The 27,612-nt window shown below is 44.7% G+C and overlaps 1 pseudogene across 1 annotated transcript; it reads right to left on the bottom strand.

Annotated features, from left to right (window-relative positions):
- Window positions 1-612: 612 nt before the first annotated feature.
- Window positions 613-21,579, bottom strand: LOC146053275 (myeloid-associated differentiation marker homolog; annotated as a pseudogene). The gene is made up of 5 exons (XR_014467715.1): window positions 21,417-21,579; window positions 14,677-14,804; window positions 11,001-11,128; window positions 9,333-9,460; window positions 613-2,645 (listed from the first exon to the last, which is right to left on the bottom strand). The product of XR_014467715.1 is annotated as a myeloid-associated differentiation marker homolog (transcript).
- Window positions 21,580-27,612: the final 6,033 nt, after the last annotated feature.

The following is a 27,612-nucleotide window of genomic DNA, read 5'->3' on the forward strand; positions in this document are numbered from 1 at the left end:
ACCTACGGGATCAAGATAGGTAAGTATCAGTGTGTGTGTAATGTATGTATTAAACTTTTATTTTACAGGTGTCAGTGTGTTTTTATTTAACTATTTTTTTTTACTGTGGAACTACAAGACCCAGCGGGCCATTTAATGCCCCGCAGGCTGGGACTTGTGGTTCACCAAGTCCCAGCTTGCAGGGGAGGCTTGCTGGGACTCATAGTTCTACAGTTTAAAACAATAGTTTATTCTTCTATTTTTTACACCAGAATCAGCCCGATGCCCACCGCCCAGGGGCATCGGGGACAGCACCAGGCTTCAGCCTGGTCAGGTAAGTCCTGGAGGGGGGGGGGGCCTTATTGGGGGGGTCCCCACTCCCCCAGGACCCCTGGCCAGGCTGACTGGTCGGTAGGGTTAATGCTTTGGCCGGGGGGACTTGTATAAAAAGTCTCCCCCCGGCTGTGGCATTACCCTGCTGGCCGGTTTGGCCTGGGGCTGGTTCTTAAAATACGGGGGACCCCTAGTCACTTTGTCCCCCGTATTTTGGGAACCAGCCCCGGACCTGGAGCCTGGGGCTGGTTGTTAAAAATCGGGGAACCCCTATTTGTCGGGTTCCCTGATTTTTAATTACCGGCCCCGGCTCTTTCAGCCTGGTGCTGGTTACAGCTGTGGGGGGGACCCCACGCCGTTTTTTTTTTTAATACTTATTTTTCTATTTTTTTTACACTGAAGCCTGCACGGATCTGACTGATCCGTGCAGGCTAAAGCCAAATACGACAGGGAAAGCAAGGTGTATTTTCCTGTCGTATTTGTGTGCCAATTAGCAGCTGTATTATCAATACGACTGCTTAGTACATCAGGAACCACCATTCTTTTGAATGGTGATTTCTGTCGTATTCTATCGATGGTGTAGACATTCGTATTTGTAAATACAAATACGAATGTTCCATCATTAGAAATACGAATTGTTGTATTTTCGGGATTGTAAATCCCGAAAATACAAATGTGTAAAAGATAGGTGTATTTCTGCCTACGAATACACCTATTTTTTACGAATCCATTTTGGTAAATTTCCCCCATAATGTTACAGGAATAAATAAGCATAGAACTTTTAACTGTAAATGTTCTCTGACTAGTGATTTAGGGGGATATGCAATCCTCCGCCGCTATTTCCGATGGGGGAAATAGCGGCGGATACCTAATTAATGTTGTCTTTACTGACAGCATTGAAGAGGCATCATGGCAGAACAAGCTCGACTTTAAAAGCTGTCAGGCCCGTTCTGCCGATAACGGAAGTGGATTGTCCCGATCATGGCCGTATATCGACAATCCATGGCCGTTTACGCGGACACGCCCCCTTTTTCACCAACGTTTAATCCCGCCTGCCGATTTGCTGTCGATCAAAATGCAAACGGACCAGGATCATGACTGTCAGGACGGACAGACAGTCATGATCCTGGATTACATATTCCCTTTAACCTTTTGAGTGGCAACATCTCTGTGAGCGATGTTCAAAATATCCGCCTCGCTCTCATTGTTATATAAAATTCAAATAAAAAATGTTGTGTGAAAAAAAAGATTCTATTTCCTATATAAGGTAAACATTACAGCCCATCATGATGAATAACAATGTTGGCTTGGTCATTTTCATACCTATTTTGAGAAATTCACTTGGCACTCAAAGGGTTAATTCTGTTTTGGTCAAATAGCAAGCAGAACATGGTTGAATGAATAACCTAAGAGATCAGTATACACTGACGAAAATAAACAAGATCTATAATTTAAGCTATGAGATTGGCAGCTGTCAGAACAGCAATGGCTACTAATTTATCCCAATTACATAATCCACTCCGACCTGAATAGCGACTGCATTCGTTTGGACGTTGTGTGGTTCCCCTGTACTTTGAGTCAAATTGGAAGATTGGCCAGATGATCAGGGCGGAAGCATAAAACAGGACAGAAAGGAGGACGTAGGCACTGAGAGACTTCTCAAAAGTACAGGGCAACCAACTGGTACATTCCCCGACACATAAAATAATCACCAAAACAGACAGGATAAAACAAATACAGTAAACAGATAAGCACCACTTAAGTGCATCATGTTTGGTGTACAGCGGGGGATCTGAAATGAAGACAAAAATAACACAGGCAATGAAGCTTTCTATAACTTTTAAAAGTCCAGGAACAGTTGCCATGTATCCAGTAACTTCTCCCGGCTGGGCTCTTGTTAAAGACACCTCAATGATATATGCCAGCGTGGTGAGACAGGAAAACACTACAGCCACAATCTGGTAGGTGCTCCTCTCGCTGCCGTAACTTTTGTCTTCCAAGTAGAACAGTGGGTTCAGAACGGTGGCAGAGAGGCACATCAACACACAAACATAGCAAAAGTGATGGGGAAGTTTTTCCAAGACACTGGCATCCGGTTTTGCACCCCTGTAAATTCCACCACAAGGATTATTATAGTGACAGCGAAACAGAAGCACCAGGAGAACATGCAAAAGTCTCCGGTTCCACTGCCACAACCGCCCCTGTGCACAACAAGCTGAACGTAACGCAGGCAACGATGGCTGCCAGAATGCGCACAATCCCAACTGGAGACTTTAGGGTGTGGGTGTTGCCCACCACGATTTTCGTGCGTTGGACTGGCATGGTTCTTGTACCTTTGAAAAGAAAGAAAAAGGGATGTCAAATATTGTATTAAAAAAGGCCTCAACGAGGCAATGGAATTAAACATAGTATTATAGAACAATTATTGCTTTCCTTGTCTGGTTCTGTATCATTTAATGGATTGTACCATGTGACTATGTGTAGGTGTCGAAGATAATAATATGTCCATGAAGGACAACAGCGGGCCTTCTTCAATATAAAGAATCCTTATATAATATCGATAAGACCCCCCCTCTTTTAGTATAAATTAGTTTAGACCCTACCCCCCCCCCCCCCCCTTTTTTTAATACAATATTAGCCTGGATAAACCACCACAAAAGCTATATGGTGATAAACTATAAAAAGAGTCTCTCCATAATGTACTGCTATATATATATAAAAATTATACAGTATAAATTATGTCTTCATACATCCACCAATTAACGTTATTTTGTAAATAATAAAATACCATTTAGGTTATATGTTGGATATATATGTGTATATATTTTTATATATTTTTTTTTTATTTTTCTATTATTATTATTTGTATTTGTGCATCTCTTTCCATATATAATAAGATGATATGTGAAGTCCTATATATTTACCCTCTCTACCATATCAAATATTATTACCTTTTTTTATATATATTGTACTTATTTTCATCCCCATGACCTTGCTGTGTATATATGCAAAATTGCTTACTAATAATGCTCCCCAGAAAAATAATGACTTTTTTTCGCTATGGGCAGGGGTTAATAGTAGAAAACGATATACGAGTGTAACATTCATGTGTTAAAATAAAGTTGCTTTTGTTCAAATAAAGGGGCAGTTCTAATACTGCACCCATCCATGATAAACAAATTCCATCTCTATGGCGACTGGCTCCGCTCCCCCGGAAGTGACGCATAACATACCACCTAAATATGCGATGACGCGGGTATACAGCGTCATCGCATCTAGACAAATTAGGGCTTGTCAAGCCCGGACCACGTGTTAGTACACGTGTCATATGGCCGAATTCCGGCCAATACAACCACTGAGCTTCCGGTGGAAGCGGGAAGTCATTCTCGGCAAGTGGAACGCATATGCGTTCCACCCATATATCGCTATGAATCCAAGCTTACGAATATCGTTTTCTTAGAAAATAACACAGAGGCAGCTAACTGAGGACTCGTTTTCCAACCTAGACTGTCAATCTTAGTACCAAATGTCCTCCCCTCTGTCCATAACTGTGTTACTTGCGGGGAACAAAGTGACCTTTTGACCCGGAAGTGATAATTATTAACACAATATATTTTCATGATTTAACAGATACCCACTGGGAATATTAAATGTTTTATGGTATTATACCTACTATATCAGTATGTTTGTCTCCTACTTTATGATTAAACATTGAAATTATGATTGTAATGTATTATTACTCTGATTGAATGTCAATTGGCTACTCATTAGTATGGGTATATATACCCCTAGCCACCTCACTAGAAGCCACCTTTGAAAAAGCCACAAGCTAGTGGCGAAACGCGTCAGGGGCAGCCTCTCACTCCTACAGATTGGACCCATATTACCATCCAGTCCATCGTCTGCCTACTTTTGGGAATTTCAACTCTGATCCACCCTCCAAGACCTCTACAGGACACTGAACTCCAGGTGAGCCCCGCCATCCATAGCCACCTGTATGAGACAGTGGTCCCTCATCAAATACCTCAAGTGGGACTGATAACTCTCCACCACAATAGTGACCAGGGGCAACCAGCAGCTTTTTCCTCCAGGTGAGCCAACACCATCATAGCCACCTGTTAGAGGTTCTGCCATCCCCCCTTTATCAAACCTAGTCCAGGTTGGAGAATTCCTGCCCACCCTCCTTCAGTGCTTACAACATTCACTGCAATTTCATATATGGTAGGTACCCAAATGGGGTATTGAATACCAATTTCTCTGAAAGCCAATAGAGGTCCTTTAAGGGATAAAATACGGACATTTCTCCATTGATTCCTCCAGCGGCTACTACCATCTATCCGTGAACATAGAGAGGACCGGTGAATTGTCCCCCAAAATCTTTTACCCATTCATCTTCCCAATCGGCAGATATACCATTGGTTAAGTGCACTTTCCAATCTGGACTGATACTCAATAGGGCATTGGCCCTTACGGATCCATATCCAATCAAAGAGTGAGACCTTCTTTTTAACATTTTTATTGTGCGATATTGTCATGTAATATGTAATGTTTTTATTTATCTTTGTGATATAAATTGTTTTTTCACCATAAAGTTGTTCAATCTATTCATTGTGACACCAGCGCTGCTTCTCTGAAACTTCATTTCTACCAATGTAGGTGAAAATGATAATTTTCACTTACTTTTATAGAAAATAAGTACCTCACAGTGGCTGGAACATCTCATACTGTTTTTGGCTTTCATCCCCCAACCATTCCGCCGTGGCCAGAACATTTTCTGCGTCGGTTCTGGCTTTCACTCCCAGAAGCATCCCGTCGCGTCCAGAACATCTCATGCGTCGGTTCCAGCTTTCAATTCCAAAAACACCTCGCCGCGGCCAGAACATCTCATCCGTCGGTTCCGGCTTTACCCCCAAGCACCTTGCCAAGGCGCTGACATTTCATTCACAGGTTCCAGCTTTCACCCTCCAGGCACATAGCTGCATACTGTATGGACAAGTTATTCGCCGGATCCAGTTTTCACATCCCAATCAAGTGTGATAGGGTACAGTGGTGTGAAAGTGATATATGGGGCCTATATATTATCACTTCATTTCTGCCAATGTAGGTGAAAATTATAATTTTCACTTACTTTTGTAGAAAATAAGTACGTCCCAGCGGCCGGAACATCTCATGCTCCGTTTTTGGCTTTCAACCCTCAACCATTACGCCGTGGCCGGAACATTTTCTGCGTCGCTTCCGGCTTTCACTCCCAAAAGCATCCCGTCGCGTCCAGAACATCTCATGCGTCGGTTCTGGCTTTCACTCCTAAAAGAACCTCGTCGTGGCCAAAACATCTCATCCGTCGGTTCCGGCTTAACCCCCCCAAGCACCTTGCCAAGTCGGGAACATTTCATTCACAGGTTCCAGATTTTACCCTCCAGGCACATAGCTGCGTACAAGTTATATTCAGATTCCAGTTTTCACACCCCAATCGAATGTGAAAGGGTACAGCGGTGTGAAAGTGGTATATGGGGTCTAAAAATGTTCACTTTTTTTTTACCAAAGTAGGTAAAAATAACAATTTTCACCAATTTTTGTAGAAAATAAGTACTTTGCAGCAGTCGGTACATCTCATGCGCCGGTTCCAGCTTTCACTGCCCAACCATCACACCGGAACATTTCTTGTGCCGGTTCCAGGTTTCACCCACAAAAGCACCTTGCCAAGTCGGGAACATTTCATTCACAGGTTCCAGCTTTTACCCTCCAGGCACATAGCCGTGTACGGAACAAATTATTCCCAGGTTCCGATTTTCACACCCCAATCGAATGTGAAAGGGTACAGCGGTGTGAAAGTAATATATGGGGCCTATAAATGATCACATTTTTTTTACCAAAGAAGGTGGAAATAACAATTTTCACCTACTTTTGTAGAAAATAAGTACCTCACAGCAGCCGGTACATCTCATGCGCCGGTTTCGGCTTTCACCGCCAAACCACCACGCCGCTACTGGAACATTCCTTTCACCGGTTCCAGGTTTCACCCACAAAAGCACCTTGCCGAGGCAGTACCATTTCATTCACAGGTTCCAGCTTTCACCCTCCAGGCACATAGCTGCATATGGACAAGTTATTTGCCGGATCCAGTTTTCACTTCCCAATCAAGTGTGATAGGGTACAGTGGTGTGAAAGTGGTTTATGGGGACTATATATTATCACTTCATTTCTACCAAAGTAGGTGAAATTTATCATTTTCACTTACTTTTGTAGAAAATAAGTACCACACAGCGGCCGAAACATCTCATGCTCCGTTTTTGGCTTTCACCCCCCAACCATCACGCCGCAGCCGGAACATTTTCTGCGTCCGTGCCAGCTTTCATTCCCAAAAGCATCTCGTCGCAGGCCAGAACATCTCATGCGTCGGTTTTGGCTTTCACTCCCAAAAGCACCTCGTCGCGTGACAGAACATCTCATGCGTCGGTTACGGCTTTCACTCCCAAAAGCATACCGTCGCGGCCAGAACATCTCACGAGTTGGTTCCAGCTTTCACTTCCAAAAGTTCCTCGTCACGGCCAGAACATCTCATCCGTCGGTTCCGGCTTCAACCCCCAAGCACCTTGCTAAGTCAGAAACATTTCATCACAGGTTCCAGATTTTACCCTCCAGGCACATAGCTGCGTACAAGTTATTCCCAGATTCCGGTTTTCACACCCCAATCGAATGTGAAAGGGTACAGCGGTGTGAAAGTGGTATATGGGGTCTAAAAATTATCACTTTTTTTTTACCAAAGTAGGTGAAAATAACAATTTTCACCTACTTTTGTAGAAAAAAAGTACCTTGCAGCAGTTGGTACATCTCATGCGCCGATTCCGGCTTTCACTGCCCAACCATCACGCCGGAACATTTCTTGTGCCGGTTCCAGGTTTCACCCACAAAAGCACCTTGCCAAGGCGGTGACATTTCATTCACAGGTTCCAGCTTTCACCCTCCAGGCACATAGCTGCATATGGACAAGTTATTCGCCGGATCCAGTTTCCACATCCCAATCAAGTGTGATAGGGTACAATGGTGTGAAAGTGATATATGGGGCCTATATATTATCACTTCATTTCAACCAATGTAGGTGAAAATGATAATTTTCACTTACTTTTATAGAAAATAAGTACCTCACAGTGGCTGGAACATCTCATACTGTGTTTGGCTTTCATCCCCCAACCATTACGCCGTGGCCAGAACATTTTCTGCGTCGGTTCCGGCTTTCACTCCCAGAAGCATCCCGTCGCGTCCAGAACATCTCATGCGTCGGTTCCAGCTTTCAATTCCAAAAACACATCGCCGCGGCCAGAACATCTCATCCGTCGGTTCCGGCTTTACCCCCAAGCACCTTGCCAAGGCGCTGACATTTCATTCACAGGTTCCAGCTTTCACCCTCCAGGCACATAACTGCATACTGTATGGACAAGTTATTCGCCGGATCCAGTTTTCACATCCCAATCAAGTGTGATAGGGTACAATGGTGTGAAAGTGATATATGGGGCCTATATATTATCACTTCATTTTTGCCAATGTAGGTGAAAATGATAATTTTCACTTACTTTTGTAGAAATAAGTACGTCACAGCGGCCGGAACATCTCATGCTCCGTTTTTGCCTTTCACCCCTCAACCATTATGCCATGGCTGGAACATTTTCTGCGTCGGTTCCGGCTTTCACTCCCAAAAGCATCCCGTCGCGTCCAGAACATCTCATGCGTCGGTTCTGGCTTTCACTCCTAAAAGCACCTCGTCGTGGCCAGAACATCTCATCCGTCGGTTCCGGCTTAAACCCCCAAGCACCTTGCCAAGTCGGGAACATTTCATTCACAGGTTCCAGCTTTTACCCTCCAGGCACATAGCCGTGTACGGAACAAATTATTCCCAGGTTCCGATTTTCACACCCCAATCGAATGTGAAAGGGTACAGCGGTGTGAAAATAATATATGGGGCCTATAAATGATCACATTTTTTTTACCAAAGAACGTGGAAATAACAATTTTCACCTACTTTTGTAGAAAATAAGTACCTCACAGCAGCCGGTACATCTCATGCGCAGGTTTCGGCTTTCACCGCCAAACCACCACGCTGCTACTGGAACATTCCTTTCACCGGTTCCAGGTTTCACCCACAAAAGCACCTTGCCGAGGCAGTACCATTTCATTCACAGGTTCCAGCTTTCACCCTCCAGGCACATAGCTGCATATGGACAAGTTATTTGCCGGATCCAGTTTTCACTTCCCAATCAAGTGTGATAGGGTACAGTGGTGTGAAAGTGGTTTATGGGGACTATATATTATCACTTCATTTCTACCAAAGTAGTTGAAATTGATCATTTTCACTTACTTTTGTAGAAAATAAGTACCTCACAGCGGCCGAAACATCTCATGCTCCGTTTTTGGCTTTCACTCCCCAACCATCACGCCGCAGCCGGAACATTTTCTGCGTTGGTTCCAGCTTTCATTCCCAAAAGCATCTCGTCGCAGGCCAGAACATCTCATGCGTCGGTTCTGGCTTTCACTCCCAAAAGCACCTCGTCGTGACCAGAACATCTCATCCGTCGGTTCTGGCTTTACCCCCCAAGCACCTTGCCAAGGTGGGAGCATTTCATTCACAGGTTCCAGCTTTTACCCTCCAGGCACATAGCCGTGTACATAACAAGCTATTCGCCGGTTCCGGTTTTCACACCCCAATCAAATGTGAAAGGGTACAGCAGTGTGAAACTGGTATATGGGGCCTATAAATTATCACTTTTTTTTTTTACCAAAGTAGGTGAAAATTATTATTTTCACCTACTTTAGTAGAAAAAAGTATTACTGATATTCAATAAAAAAGCAATGCAGACAATATCACTGCTATCTCCGGCACTGATATCAGCCCTGATTTGGCTCGCTGTCTGCATAAAATAATATAAGGACCTCAATTCATCAAACTTTAAACATAATTTACGGAAGACCATACATATTTGATAAATATACATGTATGCCAGGAAGATATTATCGCGCCTGCTTACCTGTTGTGGGTAGCTGCTCCTGCAATTTGACGTTTGGAATATGCTGTAGTAAAAATGATGTCACAGTAGTCCAGAGACGTAGCTGGGTAAGCAGTTGACATCACAATTCATTCGTGGAGAAGGTCTACCTGAAAAAAAGAAGGAGGCGCGATAATATGTTCATGACATACATGCATATTTATTAATAATGTGTCTTACATCGTAACACACATAAATGCAGTACTATACAGACAACACAAGTCATCCTTATCAGTTCCTGCCCCAGTGATTGCAAATACATGCTACAGCACATATTAGACCCTTAACTGTGGACCCGTTACTCAGTTTTACAAACTGAGCAGGTCCCCGGGTATGTGCTCTGCAGCTGCCAGTCTTGAGGAGCTGTCAGGGACTATCACCCCCCAAAGCACCTCACAGTGCCTGGAACATCTCATGCGCCAGTTTAGGCTTTCACCCGCCTTCAAGCCCATCGCAAAAGCATGACAATCTCATGCTCCGGATCTGGCACCTCTCCAAAGCACCTCAACGCGTCCGGAACATTTCATGCGCCGCTTCCGGCTTTCACCCCCAAACACCACGCCGCGGCCAGAACATTTATTGCGCCGGTTCCAACTTTCACCCCCAAAAGCACCTCGTCGCAGCCAGAATATCTCATACGTCGGTTCAGGCTTCAACCCCTCCCAAGCACCTTGCCAAGGTGGGAACATTTCATTCACAGGTTCCAGCTTTTACCCTCCAGGCACATAGCTGCATATGGACAAGTTATTCGCCAGATCCAGTTTTCACACCCCAATCAAGTGTTATAACATTTCCTGCACCGGTTCCGGCTTTCACTCCCAAAAGCACCTCGTCGCAGGCCAGAACATCTCATGCGTCGGTTTCCGGCTTTCACACCTTAATCTAATGTGAAAGGGTACAGCGGTGTGAAAGTGGTATATGAGGCCTATAAATGATCAAATTTTTTTTACCAAAGTAGGTGGAAATAACAATTTTCACCTACTTTTGTAGAAAATAAGTAACTCACACGCCGCGACCGGAACATTCCTTGCGTCGGTTCCGGCTTTCACTCCCAAAAGCACCTCGTCGCGTGCCAGAACATCTTATGCGTCGGTTCCGGCTTTCACTCCCAAAAGCATACCGTCGCGGCCAGAACATCTCATGCGTCGGTTCCAGCTTTCACTTCCAAAAGCACCTCGTCACGGCCAGAACATGTCATCCGTCGGTTCCGGCTTCAACCCCCAAGCACCTTGCTAAGTCAGGAACATTTCATCACAGGTTCCAGATTTTACCCTCCAGGCACATAGCTGCGTACAAGTTATTCCCAGATTCCGGTTTTCACACCCCAATCGAATGTGAAAGGGTACAGCGGTGTGAAAGGGGTATATGGGGCCTATAAATTATCACTTTTTTTTTTTTTACCAAAGTAGGTGAAAATTATTATTTTCACCTACTTTAGTAGAAAAAAGTATTACTGACATTCAATAAAAAAGCAATGCAGACAATATCACTGCTATCTCCCGCACTGATATCAGCCCTTATTTGGCTCGCTGTCTGCATAAAATAATATAAGGACCTCAATTCATCAAACTTTAAACATAATTTAAGGAAGACCATACATATTTGATAAATATACATGTATGCCAGGAAGATATTATCGCGCCTGCTTACCTGTTGTGGGTAGCTGCTCCTGCAATTTGACGTTTGGAATATGCTGTAGTAAAAATGATGTCACAGTAGTCCAGAGACGTAGCTGGGTAAGTAGTTGACATCACAATTCATTCGTGGAGAAGTTCTACCTGAAAAAAAGAAGAAGGAGGCGCGATAATATGTTCATGACATACATGCATATTTATTAATAATGTGTCTTACATCGTAACACACATAAATGCAGTACTATACAGACAACACAAGTCATCCTTATCAGTTCCTGCCCCAGTGATTGCAAATACATGCTACAGCACATATTAGACCCTTAACTGTGGACCCGTTACTCAGTTTTACAAACTGAGCAGGTCCCCGGGTATGTGCTCTGCAGCAGCCAGTCTTGAGGAGCTGTCAGGGACTATCACCCCCCAAAGCACCTCACAGTGCCTGGAACATCTCATGCGCCAGTTTAGGCTTTCACCCGCCTTCAAGCCCATCGCAAAAGCATGACAATCTCATGCTCCGGATCTGGCACCTCTCCAAAGCACCTCAACGCGTCCGGAACATTTCATGCGCCGCTTCCGGCTTACACCCCCAAACACCACGCCGCGGCCAGAACATTTATTGCGCCGGTTCCAACTTTCACCCCCAAAAGCACCTCGTCGCAGCCAGAATATCTCATACGTCGGTTCAGGCTTCAACCCCTCCCAAGCACCTTGCCAAGGTGGGAACATTTCATTCACAGGTTCCAGCTTTTACCCTTCAGGCACATAGCTGCATATGGACAAGTTATTCGCCAGATCCAGTTTTCACACCCCAATCAAGTGTTATAACATTTCCTGCACCGGTTCCGGCTTTCACTCCCAAAAGCACCTCGTCGCAGGCCAGAACATCTCATGCGTCGGTTTCCGGCTTTCACACCTTAATCTAATGTGAAAGGGTACAGCGGTGTGAAAGTGGTATATGAGGCCTATAAATGATCACATTTTTTTTACCAAAGTAGGTGGAAATAACAATTTTCACCTACTTTTGTAGAAAATAAGTAACTCACACGCCGCGACAGGAACATTCCTTGCGTCGGTTCCGGCTTTCACTCCCAAAAGCACCTCGTCGCATGCCAGAACATCTCATGCGTCGGTTCCAGCTTTCACTTCCAAAAGCACCTCGTCACGGCCAGAACATCTCATCCGTCGGTTCCGGCTTCAACCCCCAAGCACCTTGCTAAGTCAGGAACATTTCATCACAGGTTCCAGATTTTACCCTCCAGGCACATAGCTGCGTACAAGTTATTCCCAGATTCCGGTTTTCACACCCCAATCGAATGTGAAAGGGTACAGCGGTGTGAAAGTGGTATATGGGGTCTAAAAATTATCACTTTTCTTTTACCAAAGCAGGTGAAAATAACAATTTTCACCTACTTTTGTAGAAAAAAAGCACCTTGCAGCAGTCGGTACATCTCATGCGCCGGTTCTGGCTTTCACTGCCCAACCATCACGCCGGAACATTTCTTGTGCCGGTTCCAGGTTTCACCCACAAAAGCACCTTGCCAAGGCGGTGACATTTCATTCACAGGTTCCAGCTTTCACCCTCCAGGCACATAGCTGCATATGGACAAGTTATTCGCCGGATCCATTTTCCACCTCCCAATCAAGTGTGATAGGGTACAATGGTGTGAAAGTGATGTATGGGGCCTATATATTATCACTTCATTTCTACCAATGTAGGTGAAAATGATAATTTTCACTTACTTTTATAGAAAATAAGTACCTCACAGTGGCTGGAACATCTCATACTGTTTTTGGCTTTCATCCCCCAACCATTACGCCGTGGCCAGAACATTTTGTGCGTCGGTTCCGGCTTTCACTCCCAGAAGCATCCCGTCGCGTCCAGAACATCTCATGCGTCGGTTCCAGCTTTCAGTTCCAAAAACACCTCGCCGCGGCCAGAACATCTCATCCGTCGGTTCCGGCTTTACCCCCAAGCACCTTGCCAAGGCGGTGACATTTCATTCACAGGTTCCAGCTTTCACCCTCCAGGCACATAGCTGCATACTGTATGGACAAGTTATTCGCCGGATCCAGTTTCCACATCCCAATCAAGTGTGATAGGGTACAATGGTGTGAAAGTGATATATGGGGCCTATAAATGATCAAATTTTTTTTACCAAAGAAGGTGGAAATAACAATTTTCACCTACTTTTGTAGAAAATAAGTACCTCACAGCAGCCGGTACATCTCATGCGCCGGTTTCGGCTTTCACCGCCAAACCACCACGCCGCTACTGGAACATTCCTTTCACCGGTTCCAGGTTTCACCCACAAAAGCACCTTGCCAAGGCAGTACCATTTCATTCACAGGTTCCAGCTTTCACCCTCCAGGCACATAGCTGCATATGGACAAGTTATTTGCCGGATCCAGTTTTCACATCCCAATCAAGTGTGATAGGGAACAGTGGTGTGAAAGTGGTTTATGGGGACTATATATTATCACTTCATTTCTACCAAAGTAGGTGAAATTTATCATTTTCACTTACTTTTGTAGAAAATAAGTACCACACAGCGGCCGAAACATCTCATGCTCCGTTTTTGGCTTTCACCCCCCAACCATCACGCCGCAGCCGGAACATTTTCTGCGTCGGTTCCAGCTTTCATTCCCAAAAGCATCTCGTCGCAGGCCAGAACATCTTATGCGTCGGTTCCGGCTTTCACTCCCAAAAGCATCCCGTCGCGTCCAGAACATCTCATGCGTCGGTTCCGGCTTTCACTGCCCAACCATCACGCCGGAACATTTCTTGTGCCGGTTCCAGGTTTCACCCACAAAAGCACCTTGCCAAGGCGGTGACATTTCATTCACAGGTTCCAGCTTTCACCCTCCAGGCACATAGCTGCATATGGACAAGTTATTTGCCGGATCCAGTTTTCACATCCCAATCAAGTGTGATAGGGTACAGTGGTGTGAAAGTGGTTTATGGGGACTATATATTATCACTTCATTTCTACCAAAGTAGGTGAAATTGATAATTTTCACTTACTTTTGTAGAAAATAAGTACGTCACAGTGGCCGAAACATCTCATGCTCCGTTTTTGGCTTTCACCCCCCAACCATCACGCCGCAGCCGGAACATTTTCTGCGTTGGTTCCAGCTTTCATTCCCAAAAGCATCTCGTCGCAGGCCAGAACATCTCATGCGTCGGTTCTGGCTTTCACTCCCAAAAGCACCTCGTCGTGGCCAGAACATCTCATCCGTCGGTTCCGGCTTTACCCCCCAAGCACCTTGCCAAGGTGGGAACATTTCATTCACAGGTTCCAGCTTTTACCCTCCAGGCACATAGCCGCGTACATAACAAGCTATTCGCCGGTTCCGGTTTTCACACCCCAATCAAATGTGAAAGGGTACAGCGGTGTGAAAGTGGTATATGGGGCCTATAAATTATCACTTTTTTTTTTTTTACCAAAGTAGGTGAAAATTATTATTTTCACCTACTTTAGTAGAAAAAAGTATTACTGACATTCAAAAAAAAAAGAAATGCAGACAATATCACTGCTATCTCCCGCACTGATATCAGCCCTGATTTGGCTCGCTGTCTGCATAAAATAATATAAGGACCTCAATTCATCAAACTTTAAACATAATTTAAGGAAGACCATACATATTTGATAAATATACATGTATGCCAGGAAGATATTATCGCGCCTGCTTACCTGTTGTGGGTAGCTGCTCCTGCAATTTGACGTTTGGAATATGCTGTAGTAAAAATGATGTCACAGTAGTCCAGAGACGTAGCTGGGTAAGTAGTTGACATCACAATTCATTCGTGGAGAAGGTCTACCTGAAAAAAAGAAGAAGGAGGCGCGATAATATGTTCATGACATACATGCATATTTATTAATAATGTGTCTTACATCGTAACACACATAAATGCAGTACTATACAGACAACACAAGTCATCCTTATCAGTTCCTGCCCCAGTGATTGCAAATACATGCTACAGCACATATTAGACCCTTAACTGTGGACCCGTTACTCAGTTTTACAAACTGAGCAGGTCCCCGGGTATGTGCTCTGCAGCAGCCAGTCTTGAGGAGCTGTCAGGGACTATCACCCCCCAAAGCACCTCACAGTGCCTGGAACATCTCATGCGCCAGTTTAGGCTTTCACCCGCCTTCAAGCCCATCGCAAAAGCATGACAATCTCATGCTCCGGATCTGGCACCTCTCCAAAGCACCTCAAAGCGTCCGGAACATTTCATGCGCCGCTTCCGGCTTACACCCCCAAACACCACGCCGCGGCCAGAACATTTATTGCGCCGGTTCCAACTTTCACCCCCAAAAGCACCTCGTCGCAGCCAGAATATCTCATACGTCGGTTCAGGCTTCAACCCCTCCCAAGCACCTTGCCAAGGTGGGAACATTTCATTCACAGGTTCCAGCTTTTACCCTCCAGGCACATAGCTGCATATGGACAAGTTATTCGCCAGATCCAGTTTTCACACCCCAATCAAGTGTTATAACATTTCCTGCACCGGTTCCGGCTTTCACTCCCAAAAGCACCTCGTCGCAGGCCAGAACATCTCATGCGTCGGTTTCCAGCTTTCACACCTTAATCTATTGTGAAAGGGTACAGCGGTGTGAAAGAGGTATATGAGGCCTATAAATTATCACATTTTTTTTACCAAAGTAGGTGGAAATAACAATTTTCACCTACTTTTGTAGAAAATAAGTAACTCACACGCCGCGACAGGAACATTCCTTGTGTCGGTTCCGGCTTTCACTCCCAAAAGCACCTCGTCGCATGCCAGAACATCTCATGCGTCGGTTCCAGCTTTCACTTCCAAAAGCACCTCGTCACGGCCAGAACATCTCATCCGTCGGTTCCGGCTTCAACCCCCAAGCACCTTGCTAAGTCAGGAACATTTCATCACAGGTTCCAGATTTTACCCTCCAGGCACATAGCTGCGTACAAGTTATTCCCAGATTCCGGTTTTCACACCCCAATCGAATGTGAAAGGGTACAGCGGTGTGAAAGTGGTATATGGGGTCTAAAAATTATCACTTTTCTTTTACCAAAGCAGGTGAAAATAACAATTTTCACCTACTTTTGTAGAAAATAAGCACCTTGCAGCAGTCGGTACATCTCATGCGCCGGTTCTGGCTTTCACTGCCCAACCATCACGCCGGAACATTTCTTGTGCCGGTTCCAGGTTTCACCCACAAAAGCACCTTGCCAAGGCGGTGACATTTCATTCACAGGTTCCAGCTTTCACCCTCCAGGCACATAGCTGCATATGGACAAGTTATTCGCCGGATCCATTTTCCACCTCCCAATCAAGTGTGATAGGGTACAATGGTGTGAAAGTGATGTATGGGGCCTATATATTATCACTTCATTTCTACCAATGTAGGTGAAAATGATAATTTTCACTTACTTTTATAGAAAATAAGTACCTCACAGTGGCTGGAACATCTCATACTGTTTTTGGCTTTCATCCCCCAACCATTACGCCGTGGCCAGAACATTTTCTGCGTCGGTTCCGGTTTTCACTCCCAGAAGCATCCCGTCGCGTCCAGAACATCTCATGCGTCGGTTCCAGCTTTCAGTTCCAAAAACACCTCGCCGCGGCCAGAACATCTCATCCGTCGGTTCCGGCTTTACCCCCAAGCACCTTGCCAAGGCGGTGACATTTCATTCACAGGTTCCAGCTTTCACCCTCCAGGCACATAGCTGCATACTGTATGGACAAGTTATTCGCCGGATCCAGTTTCCACATCCCAATCAAGTGTGATAGGGTACAATGGTGTGAAAGTGATATATGGGGCCTATATATTATCACTTCATTTCTGCCAATGTAGGTGAAAATGATAATTTTCACTTACTTTTGTAGAAAATAAGAACGTCACAGCGGCCGGAACATCTCATGCTCCGTTTTTGGCTTTCACCCCCTCAACCATTACGCCGTGGCCGGAACATTTTCTGCGTCGGTTCCGGCTTTCACTCCCAAAAGCATCCCGTCGCGTCCAGAACATCTCATGCGTCGGTTCTGGCTTTCACTCCTAAAAGCACCTCGTCGTGGCCAGAACATCTCATCCGTCGGTTCTGGCTTTCACCCCCCAAGCACCTTGCCAAGTCGGGAACATTTCATTCACAGGTTCCAGCTTTTACCCTCCAGGCACATAGCCGTGTACGGAACAAATTATTCCCAGGTTCCGATTTTCACACCCCAATCGAATGTGAAAGGGTACAGCGGTGTGAAAGTAATATATGGGGCCTATAAATGATCACATTTTTTTTACCAAAGAAGGTGGAAATAAAAATTTTCACCTACTTTTGTAGAAAATAAGTACCTCACAGCAGCCGGTACATCTCATGCGCCGGTTTCGGCTTTCACCGCCAAACCACCACGCCGCTACTGGAACATTCCTTTCACCGGTTCCAGGTTTCACCCACAAAGGCACCTTGCCAAGGCAGTACCATTTCATTTACAGGTTCCAGCTTTCACCCTCCAGGCACATAGCTGCATATGGACAAGTTATTTGCCGGATCCAGTTTTCACATCCCAATCAAGTGTGATAGGGAACAGTGGTGTGAAAGTGGTTTATGGGGACTATATATTATCACTTCATTTCTACCAAAGTAGGTGAAATTTATCATTTTGACTTACTTTTGTAGAAAATAAGTACCACACAGCGGCCGAAACATCTCATGCTCCGTTTTTGGCTTTCACCCCCCAACCATCACGCCGCAGCCGGAACATTTTCTGCGTCGGTTCCAGCTTTCATTCCCAAAAGCATCTCGTCGCAGGCCAGAACATCTTATGCGTCGGTTCCGGCTTTCACTCCCAAAAGCATCCCGTCGCGGCCAGAACATCTCATGCGTTGGTTCCAGCTTTCACTTTCAAAAGCACCTCGTCACGGCCAGAACATCTCATCCGTCGGTTTCCGGCTTCAACCCCCAAGCACCTTGCTAAGTCAGGAACATTTCATCACAGGTTCCAGATTTTACCCTCCAGGCACATAGCTGCGTACAAGTTATTCCCAGATTCCGGTTTTCACACCCCAATCGAATGTGAAAGGGTACAGCGGTGTGAAAGTGGTATATGGGGTCTAAAAATTATCACTTTTCTTTTACCAAAGCAGGTGAAAATAACAATTTTCACCTACTTTTGTAGAAAATAAGCACCTTGCAGCAGTCGGTACATCTCATGCGCCGGTTCTGGCTTTCACTGCCCAACCATCACGCCGGAACATTTCTTGTGCCGGTTCCAGGTTTCACCCACAAAAGCACCTTGCCAAGGCGGTGACATTTCATTCACAGGTTCCAGCTTTCACCCTCCAGGCACATAGCTGCATATGGACAAGTTATTCGCCGGATCCAGTTTCCACATTCCAATCAAGTGTGATAGGGTACAATGGTGTGAAAGTGATGTATGGGGCCTATATATTATCACTTCATTTCTACCAATGTAGGTGAAAATGATAATTTTCACTTACTTTTATAGAAAATAAGTACCTCACAGTGGCTGGAACATCTCATACTGTTTTTGGCTTTCATCCCCCAACCATTACGCCGTGGCCAGAACATTTTCTGCGTCGGTTCCAGCTTTCACTCCCAGAAGCATCCCGTCGCGTCCAGAACATCTCATGCATCGGTTCCAGCTTTCAGTTCCAAAAACACCTCGCCGCGGCCAGAACATCTCATCCGTCGGTTCCGGCTTTACCCCCAAGCACCTTGCCAAGGCGGTGACATTTCATTCACAGAATCCAGCTTTCACCCTCCAGGCACATAGCTGCATACTGTATGGACAAGTTATTCGCCGGATCCAGTTTCCACATCCCAATCAAGTGTGATAGGGTACAATGGTGTGAAAGTGATATATGGGGCCTATATATTATCACTTCATTTCTGCCAATGTAGGTGAAAATGATAATTTTCACTTACTTTTGTAGAAAATAAGAACGTCACAGCGGCCGGAACATCTCATGCTCCGTTTTTGGCTTTCACCCCTCAACCATTACGCCGTGGCCGGAACATTTTCTGCGTCGGTTCCGGCTTTCACTCCCAAAAGCATCCCGTCGCGTCCAGAACATCTCATGCGTCGGTTCTGGCTTTCACTCCTAAAAGCACCTCGTCATGGCCAGAACATCTCATCCGTCGGTTCTGGCTTAACCCCCCAAGCACCTTGCCAAGTCGGGAACATTTCATTCACAGGTTCCAGCTTTTACCCTCCAGGCACATAGCCGTGTACGGAACAAATTATTCCCAGGTTCCGATTTTCACACCCCAATCGAATGTGCAAGGGTACAGCGGTGTGAAAGTAATATATGGGGCCTATAAATGATCACATTTTTTTTACCAAAGAAGGTGGAAATAACAATTTTCACCTACTTTTGTAGAAAATAAGTACCTCACAGCAGCCGGTACATCTCATGCGCCGGTTTCGGCTTTCACCGCCAAACCAACACGCCGCTACTGGAACATTCCTTTCACCGGTTCCAGGTTTCACCCACAAAAGCACCTTGCCAAGGCAGTACCATTTCATTCACAGGTTCCAGCTTTCACCCTCCAGGCACATAGCTGCATATGGACAAGTTATTTGCCGGATCCAGTTTTCACATCCCAATCAAGTGTGATAGGGTACAGTGGTGTGAAAGTGGTTTATGGGGACTATATATTATCACTTCATTTCTACCAAAGTAGGTGAAATTTATCATTTTCACTTACTTTTGTAGAAAATAAGTACCACACAGCGGCCGAAACATCTCATGCTCCGTTTTTGGCTTTCACCCCCCAACCATCACGCCGCAGCCGGAACATTTTCTGCGTCGGTTCCAGCTTTCATTCCCAAAAGCATCTCGTCGCAGGCCAGAACATCTTATGCGTCGGTTCCGGCTTTCACTCCCAAAAGCATCCCGTCGCGTCCAGAACATCTCATGCGTCGGTTCTGGCTTTCACTCCCAAAAGCATCCTGTCGCGGCCAGAACATCTCATGCGTTGGTTCCAGCTTTCACTTCCAAAAGCACCTCGTCACGGCCAGAACATCTCATCCGTCGGTTCCGGCTTCAACCCCCAAGCACCTTGCTAAGTCAAGAACATTTCATCACAGGTTCCAGATTTTACCCTCCAGGCACATAGCTGCGTACAAGTTATTCCCAGATTCCGGTTTTCACACCCCAATCGAATGTGAAAGGGTACAGCGGTGTGAAAGTGGTATATGGGGTCTAAAAATTATCACTTTTTTTTACCAAAGGAGGTGAAAATAACAATTTTCACCTACTTTTGTAGAAAATAAGTACCTTGCAGCAGTCGGTACATCTCATGCGCCGGTTCCGGCTTTCACTGTCCAACCATCACGCCGGAACATTTCTTGTGCCGGTTCCAGGTTTCACCCACAAAAGCACCTTGCCAAGGCGGTGACATTTCATTCACAGGTTCCAGCTTTCACCCTCCAGGCACATAGCTGCATATGGACAAGTTATTTGCCGGATCCAGTTTTCACATCCCAATCAAGTGTGATAGGGTACAGTGGTGTGAAAGTGGTTTATGGGGACTATATATTATCACTTCATTTCTACCAAAGTAGGTGAAATTTATCATTTTCACTTACTTTTGTAGAAAATAAGTACGTCACAGCGGCCGAAACATCTCATGCTCCGTTTTTGGCTTTCACCCCCCAACCATCACGCCGCAGCCGGAACATTTTCTGCGTCGGTTCCAGCTTTCATTCCCAAAAGCATCTCGTCGCAGGCCAGAACATCTCATGCGTCGGTTCTGGCTTTCACTCCCAAAAGCACCTCGTCGTGTCCAGAACATCTCATCCGTCGGTTCTGGCTTTACCCCCCAAGCACCTTACCAAGGTGGGAACATTTCATTCACAGGTTCCAGCTTTTACCCTCCAGGCACATAGCCACGTACATAACAAGCTATTCGCCGGTTCCGGTTTTCACACCCCAATCAAATGTGAAAGGGTACAGCGGTGTGAAAGTGGTATATGGGGCCTATAAATTATCACTTTTTTTTTTTACCAAAGTAGGTGAAAATTATTATTTTCACCTTCTTTAGTAGAAAAAAGTATTACTGACATTCAATAAAAAAGCAATGCAGACAATATCACTGCTATCTCCCGCACTGATATCAGCCCTGATTTGGCTCGCTGTCTGCATAAAATAATATAAGGACCTCAATTCATCAAACTTTAAACATAATTTAAGGAAGACCATACATATTTGATAAATATACCGTATATACTCGAGTATAAGCCGACCCGAATATAAGCCGAGGCCCCTAATTTTGCCCCAAAAATCTGGGAAAACTTATTGACTCGAGTATAAGCCGGGGGTGGGAAACACAGCGGTTTTCTGCCCAAAAAATTGGGCAGAAAAACTCGGCTTATACTCGAGTATATACGGTACATGTATGCCAGGAAGATATTATCGCGCCTGCTTACCTGTTGTGGGTAGCTGCTCCTGCAATTTGACGTTTGGAATATGCTGTAGTAAAAATGATGTCACAGTAGTCCAGAGACGTAGCTGGGTAAGTAGTTGACATCACAATTCATTCGTGGAGAAGGTCTACCTGAAAAAAAGAAGAAGGAGGCGCGATAATATGTTCATGACATACATGCATATTTATTAATAATGTGTCTTACATCGTAACACACATAAATGCAGTACTATACAGACAACACAAGTCATCCTTATCAGTTCCTGCCCCAGTGATTGCAAATACATGCTACAGCACACTGTGGACCCGTTACTCAGTTTTACAAACTGAGCAGGTCCCCGGGTATGTGCTCTGCAGCAGCCAGTCTTGAGAAGCTGTCAGGGACTATAACCCCCCAAAGCACCTCACAATGCCTGGAACATCTCATGCGCCAGTTTAGGCTTTCACCTGCCTTCAAGCCCATCGCAAAAGCATGACAATCTCATGCGCCACAATCACATCCCATCACATCCACAATCACATCACATCACATCCACAATCACATCATATCCACAATCACATCCACAATCACATCCCATCCACAATCACATCCCATCACATCCACAATCACATCCCATCCACAATCACATCCCATCACATCCACAATCACATCCACAATCACATCACATCCACAATCACATCCCATCCACAATCACATCACATCCACAATCACATCCCATCACATCCACAATCCCATCACATCCACAATCACATCCCATCCACAATCACATCACATCCACAATCACATCACATAACATCCACAATCACATCACATGCACAATCACATCACATCCACCATCACATCCACCATCACATCCACAATCACATCCACAATCACATCACATCCACCACCACATAACATCCACCATCACATCCACAATCACATCACATCCACGATCACATCACATGCACCATCACATCCACAATCACATCACATCCACAATCACATCACATCCACCATCACATAACATCCACTATCACATCCACAATCACATCACATCCACCATCACATCCACAATCACATCACATGCACCATCACATCCACAATCACATCACATCCACCACCACATCACATACACCATCACATCCACCATCACATCACATCCACCATCACATCCCATCACATCCACAATCACATCACATCCACAATCACATCACATCCACAATTTTCGGGGAAGGATGGAGACGAAATGACGGAGCTGGAGGAGACGGCTCCCTCTAGCAACCAGAGGAGCGGTCCCTCTAGCTCAAACGGGATGACAGTTAGTGAGGTACCAAGGCAGATAGTGGTGGTAGGGGATTCCATCATTAGGAGAACAGACAGGGCAATCTGCTATCGGGACCGCGATCGCCGCACGGTCTGTTGCCTCCCGGGTGCTCGGGTACGGCACATCGCGGATCGAGTCGACAGATTGTTGGGAGGGGCTGGGAGCAACCCGGCGGTCTTGGTGCACATCGGCACCAACGACAAAGTCAATGGTAGGTGGGATGTCCTCAAGAAAGAGTATAGGGAATTAGGTAAGAAATTAAAGGCGAGGACATCTAGGGTAATTTTCTCGGAAATATTACCAGTGCCACGCGCTAGCTCAGGGAGGCAGAGGGAGATCAGGGAGGTAAATGTGTGGCTTAAGGATTGGTGTAGGAAAGAGGGATTCGTGTTCATGGAACACTGGGCGGACTTCTCGGTCAGGCGCCATCTTTTTTGCCGTGATGGATTGCACCTGAACAAGGAGGGGGCTGCGGTGCTGGGGGGAAGGATGGTTAGAGGGTTGGAGGAGATTTTAAACTAGGCGACGGGGGGGTGGGGGCAGCAAGACATTATGGGACCATCAGGGAGAGAAGCCGGACTGGGATCAGGAATCATATGGGGGAAGGAGATGGGGGGGGGGGACGGAGACATAGACAAAGCCCTGGGACATAACAAGGGTATAATCGGGGGTAACTCTCAGGGTGCATCAGGAATGTCATGTAATAAAATGTTATGTTCTAACAGTCACGTTACCCCATTACAGTTCTTAGGTACAGATGATCTTAGTATACGGGAAGGAGGGAATGACAGAGGAAGAATTCCCGGAACTATGGAGAGGGCAGGCAGTGTGCATGGTGGGGAGGCCTGTAGAGAGTCTATTGAAGGGGAGAGGGGAAAGAGGAAGCTAGTAAAGAATTCAAATGGGTCCTGGGGTGAAACTAATCACAATATTAGAGCCATATCTAAAAATAAACATAAATTAAAATGCTTACTGGCTAATGCAAGAAGCTTAGTGAGTAAAATCGGGGAGCTTGAAACGGTGATCAGTAGGGATGACTACGACATTATTGGTATTACAGAAACATGGTGTAATGAGTCGCATGACTGGGCATTAAACATGGAGGGATATACACTCTACAGGAAAGACAGGGAAAATAGAAGGGGCGGGGGTGTGTGCCTATATGTAAATAATAACTTAACATCATGTGAGAAAAATATGAGCACAGACCTGGAAGACGACAACTCAGAGACAGTGTGGGCAGAGATAACCGACAATAATAAGAAACCAAAAAACAAATTTATAATAGGGGTATGCTATAGACCACCAAATATAAATAAAAGGGAAGAGTCTCTTCTTTTAAACCAAATCAAACAAGCATCAAATCAGGGTCAGGTATTAATTATGGGGGATTTTAATTTACCCGACATTGATTGGGAAAACGAAACAGGTAAATCAGCAAGAAGCAATGGGTTCTTAAGCTTACTTAAAGACCAGTTTATTACACAAACGGTAGAAACTCCAACTCGTGATGAGGCGCTCTTGGACTTAGTATTAACAAATAACACAGACTTAGTTTCAAACACAAAAGTAATTGAACAATTAGGGAATAGTGATCACAATATGGTTTCACTGGAAATCAACTTCAGTAAATTACATCAAAAAGGATCTGCAAAAATACTAAACTTCAGAAAAGCGAACTTTGAATTATTCAGGGAAGCCCTTACAGGAATTGGGTGGGAAACGGTTATGGAGGGAAAAAATGCAGAGGAAATGTGGGATACTCTAAAAAAGGTGCTTGATTCACTAACTATTGAATACATTCCTAAAGTAATTAAAGGTAAATTCAACAAAAAAAAGCCACCATGGTTGGACAAAGAAGTAAGGTCAGCTATCAACAATAAAACCAGAGCCTTTAAATTCTATAAAAATAACTTGAATGAGGAGGCGTTCGCAAAATACAAAGAATCAAACAAAACTTGTAAAGGGGTAATCAAAGCAGCTAAAATATTATATGAAGAGTGCATAGCCACTGAAAGCAAAACCAACCCAAAGAAGTTTTTTAAATACATAAATAGTAAACGTTTAATTAAGGAAAACATAGGCCCACTAACTGATACTAGTGGAAAAAGTGTTACTGAGGACAAGGGAAAAGCAAAACTGTTAAATGAGTTCTTCTCATCAGTATTTACTAAGGGAGAGCAGACTGTGGAACGAACATTTACCACAAACGGGACAAATAAGCCAGATCTCATTGTGGATTTCACGCCGAAGGAAATAATACTGAGGCTAAGCAAACTCAAAACAAATAAGTCACCAGGGCCAGATGGGATTCATCCGAGGGTATTAATGGAATTAAGGGATGAACTAGCTACCCCCCTACATTATATTTTTAGCAAGTCACTATCGTCAGGTATAGTACCAAAAGATTGGAGAATAGCAGAGGTAGTGCCAATATTCAAAAAAGGAAGATCCCGCTAATTACAGACCCGTTAGTTTAACATCAATTGTGGGTAAACTATTTGAAGGCTTTTTAAGGGATGGTATCCAGGAATATTTAGATAATCACCGTCTACTCAGTACTAACCAACATGGGTTCGTGAAAAATCGTTCATGCCAAACTAATCTACTAGGGTTCTATGAAGAGGTTAGCAAAAACCTTGATAATGGAAATGCTGTAGATGTGATTTTCCTAGATTTCGCTAAAGCATTTGATACTGTCCCACACAAGAGATTGATGAATAAAATGGAGAACCTAGGATTGGGTGAAAATATCTGCAGATGGGTAGGGAATTGGCTATGTAATAGAGAACAAAGAGTGGTTGTGAATGGTGCCGTATCAGATATGATACCGGTACTAAGTGGAGTGCCCCAGGGCTCGGTTTTGGGGCCCATTTTGTTTAACATTTTTATTAACGATATTGGGATAGGGTTACTCAGCAATGTATCCATCTTTGCGGACGATACAAAACTTAGCAAAGTCATCAAATCACCAGAAGATGTCACCATGCTTCAAAATGATCTTGCAATTCTAGATGAGTGGGCTAAAAAATGGAAGATGAGGTTCAATGTAGATAAATGTAAGGTTATGCACCTTGGGAGACACAACCAGTGTGCAAGTTACAACCTTAGCGGAGAGGAACTGGGTAATTCCATACATGAAAAGGATCTAGGAGTCCAAATAGACAGCAATCTAGGATGTAGTGCCCATTGTAATGTAGCTACAAAAAAGGCCAACAAAATTCTGGCATGTATTAAGAGGGGAATGGAAACTAGGGACTCAAGGGTAATTATGCCACTATATAAAGCATTGGTGAGACCTCACCTAGAGTATGGAGTACAGTTCTGGGCCCCACACTATAAAAAGGACATCATAGAATTAGAAAAAGTCCAAAGGCGAGCAACAAAGCTTATTAGGGGAATGGAGAATTTAAGCTACGGGGAGAGATTAAGCAATTTGGGACTATTTACATTAGAAAAGAGACGTTTAAGGGGGGACAAGCTCAACATGTACAAGTATATCAAGGGCCAATATAAGGAACTGTCACACACCCTATTTTCTACTAGAAAGGAATCTAGGACGCGAGGGCATGAGTATAGATTAGAAGAAAAAAGATTTCATTCAGCTAGTAGAAAGAATTTCTTTACGGTCAGAACAGTCAAACTCTGGAACTCTCTTCCCAGAGAGGTGGTAATGGCTGGCTCATTAAATGCGTTCAAGGCAAAGTTGGACAAACATTTACTGGAGAAAAACATCCATGGGTACAAATAAGAAATATAATTTGTCTGTAAAATACCAGAACCTACCAAATCAGCAATGGATATCTATACCAGGTTGAACTAGATGGACGCAAGTCTTTTTTCAGCCTTACCTACTATGTAACTATGTAATCACATCCCATCCACAATCACATCACATCCGCCATCACATCCCATCCCATCACATCCACAATCACATCACATGCACAATCACATCACATCCACAATCACATCACATTCACAATCACATCCCATCACATCCACAATCACATCACATCCACAATCACATCACATCCACAATCACATCCACGTCCACAATCACATCCACATCCACAATCACATCACATCCACCATCACATCCACCATCACATCACATCCACCATCACATCACATCCAACATCACATCCACAATCACATCACATCCACCATCACATCACATCCACCATCACATCACATCCACCATCACATCACATCCACAATCACATCACATCCACAATCACATCCCATCACATCCACAATCACATCACATCCACAATCACATCACATCCACGTCCACAATCACATCCACAATCACATCACATCCACAATCACATTACATCCACCATCACATCCACAATCACATCACATCCACAATCACATCACATCCACCATCACATCACATCCACAATCACATCACATCCACCATCACATCACATCACATCACATCCACCATCACATCACATCACATCCACCATCACATCGCATCCACCATCACATCCACCATCACATCCCATCACATCCACAATCACATCACATCCACAATCACATCCCATCCACAATCACATCCCATCCACCATCACATCACATCCACCATCACATCCCATCACATCACATCCACAGTCACATCACATGCACAATCACATCCCATCCACAATAACATTCCATCACATCCACAATCACATCCCATCACATTCACAATCACATCACATCCACAATCACATCACATCCACAATCACATCCATGTCCACAATCACATCCACAATCACATCACATCCACCATCACATCCACAATCACATCACATCCACCATCACATCACATCCACCATCACATCCACAATCACTACACATCCACCATCACATCACATCACATCACATCCACCATCACATCACATCCAC

Source organism: Crinia signifera, unplaced genomic scaffold, assembly GCF_055691185.1.
Source record: "Crinia signifera unplaced genomic scaffold, ASM5569118v1 HAP2_SCAFFOLD_141, whole genome shotgun sequence".
NCBI classification, from domain to species: domain Eukaryota; kingdom Metazoa; phylum Chordata; class Amphibia; order Anura; family Myobatrachidae; genus Crinia; species Crinia signifera.